Source organism: Amblyraja radiata, chromosome 27, assembly GCF_010909765.2.
Source record: "Amblyraja radiata isolate CabotCenter1 chromosome 27, sAmbRad1.1.pri, whole genome shotgun sequence".
Classification (NCBI taxonomy): Eukaryota; Metazoa; Chordata; class Chondrichthyes; order Rajiformes; family Rajidae; genus Amblyraja; species Amblyraja radiata.
Genome location: NC_045982.1, coordinates 23,330,624 through 23,337,795, shown reverse-complemented (window position 1 = coordinate 23,337,795; position 7,172 = coordinate 23,330,624). Strand labels below are relative to the sequence as shown.

At 39.4% G+C, this 7,172-nt stretch overlaps 1 pseudogene; it reads right to left on the bottom strand.

Moving 5' to 3' along the window:
* Nucleotides 1-404: 404 nt before the first annotated feature.
* LOC116988224 lies at nt 405-6,807 on the bottom strand (annotated as a pseudogene).
* Between the last annotated feature and the right edge of the window lie 365 nt (nt 6,808-7,172).

Sequence of the window (7,172 nt, the reverse complement as noted above, 5' to 3'; positions counted from 1 at the left end):
AGTCTGTTTGTCCGGCTTTTGACGCACCTAAGAAGGGTCCCGACCCAAAACATCACCTATCCATGTTCTCCAAAGATGCTGCCAGACTCGCTGAATTACTCCAGCACTTTTTTTGTGAACCAGCATCTGCAGTTCCTTGGGTCTGTATGATCTATATGAATTTGGATGAGAGGACTGAGTGTTGCAACTGAATTTGCTGACGATAGAACAGAAAATATCAAAATAAGTTGTGAGGAGAATACAACAAAGTTTGCAAAATGGTAGAGATTGTTTAGATGAATTAACAAAAAAGTGACAGAGGGAGTATTGTGTGAGCTTATCCATGTTTTTGGTAAGAAGAAGGCAAAAAGAGAATATTATTTAAATCTTTTTATTCGATGTTCAGAAATGCCAGCAAATATTGTTTATGTGTAATTGGCCTTGAGCTTATTGGTTGGCTGGGGCAATCCAAAGGTTTTAAGTGTCAACTTTATTGTGGAGTCTGGGCTAGAATTGGTGAGGTTGGCAGACTTTCTGCTTTTGAAGGAAAACACAAAGTACTGGAGGAACACAGCCGCTCAGACAGCATTCGTGATGGGAATGGAGAGATTGCGTTTCGAGACTGGACCCTTCTCCACAAATGCTGTCTCCACTTCTTCTCCCTCCTTCTCCCCACCTATCCCCCCCCCCCCCCCCCCATTTCAAAGGACTTACCATACACTTTGCTAGCCGTCTTAACCTTCCTGTACATTGCAGTGTGTGTCTGTATCATCTTGGCTTTGCACCGTGTGAATTTCAGACAGCGCTCCCCCTGCTTTCCCTGGTCCCCGACTTTGCGATGTGTTTGTGTGTGTGTGTGTGTGTGTTTCAATCTGACAGTCGCCGTTCCAGTTCCCGGTTTTTCAGGCGACTGCTGGGAACTTGACAGTTGCTGGCAGTCCGCTGAAAAATCGCCTAAGTGGGACAGGCCCATTAGCATTTTCCCTCGCATCAGCTCCTCCCCTTTCATCTTCCTCTTCCTCTTCTCGTTTCTCCTCCTCCAGCATCTGGAAGTGGTTCACCATCTCTACTGTGTATTGGGCCTGTAGATCTGGTCGAGAGGAAAATAACTTCCAGCCCACTTTTTCCTTGGAGCCTGTAGACTTAAGGGCCTGTCCTACTTAAGCGTCATTTGCGCGTCATTTACGCGACATCATTTACGTGTGACGCGCACGTGATGCGCGCATGGCGTGGTGCGTGGTGGCGTAGGCAGTGATGTGCGGTCGTGCCTGGCGCCCCAGGATTTTGGGGTTCACAAAATCTTCGCGGGCCACCTGTGTGATGCTCAAATGATGCCCAAGTGGGACAGGCTCTTTAGGCTGCCTCAGGCTTAGCCTCACTCACATTGTCACCACTCGGTGATCTGAGCTCACGTTCTCAAAACCTCTGTATGCTTCAGTGTCCATGACACTGTTGCGCCTTTTGCGCCACACCAGGATGTATTCTAGCTGGCACTTTTCTTCTGTGCACCGGTCCTGATGTGTCCACAGCTTTCCTTGCCACTTCTTGAACATGGTGTTGGCTGCTAGGAGACTATACTCCTGGAGAAAGCTGGCTGGGTGTTGACCATTCCGGTTAGTATCACCAGTGTGATGGATGTAACAGGCATCCTCGGGTCTGAGGCGGGTATTGAAGTCCCCAAGCACAGGCAGAAAATTGGACGCAGGTACTCGCTCCATCGCAACTTGGAGGACAGAGTAGAATTGTTCCATTTCGGCCTCAGGGCTGCTGTTGTGTGGGGAGTAGCATACTATGACAGTGGTAAAGGGGTTACCACTAAACTCAGCAATAAGGACTCGAGGACTGACAGAGTGGACATCTTGTAGTGCGTTCCTTGCTCACTGACTCAATAGCAGACCCACTCCTCCCTGAGCAGAGTTGTTTACAGGACCTCTCCACGCTGACAATGTAATGAGGTCCATGCCATCCGCTTTGTCAAACCTGATCTCCACGTCTCGGTGGACACGACGATGCTCTTGAATGCCTAGGACGTCAACCCTGCATCTCCGACTACACGCTGCCATCTCGGTAGACCTTGACTCTTCACGAATAGTTAAAGCGTTGAAAGGTGAAAACATCAATAACTTCTTGCACAAGAAGAGGTACAGCTGCCTTAGAATAAATAACCATTCATTTACGCTGATTCTTTCAGCAGGTCATGAATCTTTGGAATATTTTACCTTGGGTATTTGTGAATTGTGAGTATATTCATGACTGAGTTGAACCGATTTTGATCTGTGGGGAATTAAAGGTTTGGGAGAATAGCTGAGACCAAGCTCAGAACAACTATGTTTTCATTGAATGATGAAGATGGCTTGACAGGTGAAATGGTCTACTCCTGCCCCTGTTTCTTATGCCCATGTTACACTCTTATCTCTGGTTCCATCGGACCTGGCATTGAACAGAAGGTTGGTGGAATGACACCATCCACTTGGGATTCGCATGAACACATGGTCACTGTCACAGTTGTCAGATCAGCCTTCTGTAGTGTGAACCCAGAGAAAGCAACCAGCCTGGACGGAGTGACCACAGGACCTGTGCAATCAGCTGGCAGGAGTATTCTCCGGCATCTTTAACCTCTCACTATTCCATTCTGAGATTCCCACCTGCTTTAGGAAGACCACAATCACCCTACTATCAAAGAGAAGCTCTGACATACAGCATTTTGAAGAAGCTGATGATGGCGCACATTAACTCAGGCTTCCTAACAACCTTAATATACTGCGGTTCACCTACTGTCACACCAGGTCCACAGCATCTCCCTAGCCCTCACTCATTGCGGAGACATCTAAATAACAACACCTACGTTAAACATACTTATTGACTATAGACTTCAACACCATAATCCCAACTAAACACATCTCTATACTCCTAGACCTAAGAATCAGCAATACCTTCTGCTACTGACTTAGAGTCATAGAGACATTGCAGCATGGAAACGGCCATTCAGCCCAACCCATACATACCGACCAAGATGACCCACCTAAACTAGTCTAATTTGCTTATGTTTGGCTCATATCCCTTGCAACCTTCCTGATGCATTACCTGCCAAAATGTATTTTCAATGTTGTTATTGTACTTGCTTCAATCACCTCCTCTGGCAACTCTTTCCATAAACCCACCGCCCACTGTATCAAAAGATTCCCCTTCAGGTTCCTATTAAATCTCTCACCTTAAACCTATGCTCTTTAGTTTAGTTTAGAGATACAGCATGGAAACAGGCCTTTCAAACTACTGATCACCCATACACTAGTCCTATTTACAGAAGCCGTTTAATTCCCAGTTTTTCCCATTGGTTATATGTTTTATCAGTGAAAGATGGTTTAAATGCTGGATTATTAACTAATGGCGTTAAAAGTGATAGATTTCTTAATTTTATTTGTTTCCAAATTCATATTGTATTATGGATGATTGGGTTCTTCTTGTATATTGTGTTATTCATTTTTATCGGGGAGATAACCGATTGCCCACTGGGCAAATCGGTACCATTCTACTTGATCAAATGCTTTCTCTGCGTCTAGAGAAACAATTGATACATCTTCTTCTATTTTATGTGAATACATTATATTAAACAAGCGTCTCAGATTGTTAAATGAGTATCTTTTAGGTATAAACCCGTTTGATTTGGGTTTATTAATTTACTAATATATTTACTCAATCTTCTCGCTAGGGTCTTTGCTAGAAATTTCTGATCTGTATTTAAAAGTGCTATAGCTCTATATGAACCTGGTTCTTCTAGGTCTTTATCTTTTTTAGGTATATGCGTAATAGTTGATTCGGCTAGTGTTTCTGGTGGTATTTTTTCTTTAAAGGCATGGGTATATAGTTTTTGTAAACGTGGAGTGATTATCTCATGGAATCTCTTATAAAATTCATTGTTAAAGCCGTCTGGTCCAGGCGTCTTGCCATTTTTCAGCGAATTTATTGTTTCATCTATTTCTTCAAGTGTAATCTGAGCTCCTAGTTCCTCCTGTTCCGAGGGGTCAAGTTTGGAAGATTACATTTATCTAAGAAGTTTGTAATTTTAATGTCATCTGCTGTGGTTTTAGATGTGTACAAATTTTGATAAAATTGGGCAAATCTTTTGTTAATATCTTTAGGAAGTGTTAATAATTCACTGTTCTCTGATTTAATTTTAATAATTGTGTTTTCCTTTTCTCAATTTTTCACTTGACGAGCTAAAGGTTTATGTGGTTTATCACCGAATTCGAAGTTTTCCTGTTTTGTAATTTGAAATAGTCTTACCACTCTTGCCGATAAAATTCTGTTTAATTTAAATTTCAATAATGTTATCTTATAATATTTACCTATATTTGGGTCTTTGGCATTGTCTAACTCTAATTGTCTAATTTCTTGTTCTAACTTCAATTGTTCTGTATCATTTTTTTTATTTAGGAAGGTTTGATATGAAATTATAACACCTCTAATAAATGCTTTGAAAGTTTCCCATAATAAAGAGGGTGAAATACCTGGCGTATCATTAATCTCAAAAAAATATTTCATTTGTTGTTTTAAGTATGTGTAACCTTGTGGGTTATTTAGAATTTGGGGGTTAAACCTCCAGAAGGATTTTTACCCGGCATGCCTTCAACTTTTAATATAAAAGTTAGCGGGGAATGGTCGGAAATAGTGCTGTTATGGTATTTAGGATTAATTATATATGGAATTAATTTCGTGTCTACTAAGAAATAGTCAATTCGTGAGTAAGTTTTATGTACCGCTGAATAAAATGAATATTCCCTTCCAGTTGGGTTAGCAATTCTCCATACATCTGTTATATTAGTATTTTTTATATATGTGTTTAAAAGTTCGCTAGTCTTGGATCTTATGTTACATATCCTTTGTTTTATAGATTTATGTAAATATGGATCTAAAACGCAATTAAAATCCCCCCCCTATTATTACATTTTGATAGTTAAACTCTGATATTATATCCAAAATGTTATTAAAGAATTGAGGGTTATCAAAATTAGGAGCATTAATATTTATCATAGTAAGTTGGGTGGAGTAAATTTCTCCCGAGACTATAACATACCTTCCCTCTTTATCTGATATAGTATTCTTTAATTTGAATGGTATGCCTTTTCGGATGATAATAGCCGTACCTCTAGATTTAGAGGTAAATGAAGAGTAGAATGTTTGACCTATCCAATTTGCCTTCAATCTTATCTGTGTTTCTTGTTCTAACTTCAATTTCTTGTGTTGTTTCATATGTGTTTCCTGCAGAAAAATGTCAGCGTTGAGTGATTTTAATTGGGCAAAGATTTTGCCCCTTTTAATTGGTTCATTATCACCCCTTATGTTCCAACTGCAGAACGTAATTCCTCCATTCTTTTTATGTCTGTCGTCTTGCATTTTGAATCAGTTTGATATCTTTAAGTCATATGGTGCAAGCAAATACTTCAGAACTTTGGGCATTTGGTGGTCATCCCGAACTTTTGCGTTTATTTGGCATCTCCTTTCTAAAGCGCACCTTAAAAAAAGATAAGAGAGTGTGTTGTGATAAAAAATAAAAAAGTGACAATTGTAGTGATTAAAAAAAGTGATTTTAAGGTGTCTAAGAGGAGATACCTTAAGAGGAAGGGGTCACCTAGGGTGGCAAGATCTTGATAGACTTCCGTTGATGTTAATCTACATTCAGCTCTGCCCTCATGACCAAGTGTCCTAAAAGGCTGACGGGCCGTTTAATATTTGTGGAATTTATCCAACCAGAGCAAGAAAGGCGAAAGAGAAAGACATTTAGTTCTAAATATCTTAGTTCTAGATATATATATATATGCCTTTCCAAATAATCTAGCAATAAGTATATACTAAGATTTACCATATATAAATTATATGCCCGTGTATATGCTCCGCATTATTACATTGTTTCCGCCATTTAAAACCCAGTCTTATATCTTAGACACAAGCAGGTTCCGAGGGGTTAAACATAGTATCACGTATATGACTCTCCTCCCCCCTCGATCACCCACGGTTATGTTAGTATTATTATAAACATTTTAATTAATTACTATATATTTATAAGTTAATTGATTAATTACTAATAACATATGATAATGTAAGGCTTTCTTAAATCAAAAGATTTTTATATTTTCCAGTCCATTAATATTTATTCCATTTATTACAGAAGCCAATTAACCTACAACCTGTTTTGATATGTGTCTACTTACGATATAGGTAAAACTAGCACATATTAGACGGAGAAAGATGGCTCCACACACACTCGTGTTGGGATCAAAAGCAGGAATGATTTATTTCCAAGTCAAAGGTCACTGATTGATTTACTGAGCATGTGCGAGAATGCGTACAGCTCATATGCATAAATGACATGGATATTGTCACATCCTTTCCTTTTTGACATTTTGGGATTACATTTCCAACGATACAAAACAAAGCAAACCTAAACACTTTTCATAATATTACACCATAGTGATATGGTTTCTTAACTGAATAAAACAACTGTTCTGTCTTATTTCACAATTTCAACCATAGCCACACTTGTGATTTATTTCAATAACACAAAAGAAGGTTCACATGCTTTCATCTCATAAGCATGTAAGTACATCACAACAAAACACCTTACTTCTTGACATACTCGCCGTATCTTTCCAGCAGTCTGACATCTCTTCCTGCCCTAGTCTTAATGATGGTGTCTCTTTTAGAAGTGTCTTTCTTTTCAGTGTGTACATTCTGCATCACTTCTAGTTTCTTCTCTTGTGTCACTTTGTTTTTGTTTAGTTTTCTCTGTGTTATGAGTTTCATGAGTTGCATTTTTTTCTGGTGATGCATGTTGTGTTGGTTTTTCCTGTGTCAGCTGAGGTTGCAAAGATTTCTCAGTCTCCTCTGCATCTGGTGGTTTCTCTGCAGTTATGTGTCGGTGTAGTTCTCGGTCTTCTTCAGATTCACGCGATTACGTCGGATTAGAAGTCCCGACTATCTCGACTTTGTATGATCTCTCATCCAGTCATTTCAAAGTCAAAGACAAAGTATCCTTTATTGTTATTCAGACCTTTCTGTCTGAACGAAATTTTGTTGCCTTGCAGTCATACATATTATAAAATAACAAAACACACAATAAACACAAATTTAACATCCACCACAGTGAGTTCACCAGACACCTCCTCACTGTGATTGAAGGCAAAAGTCTTAAAGTC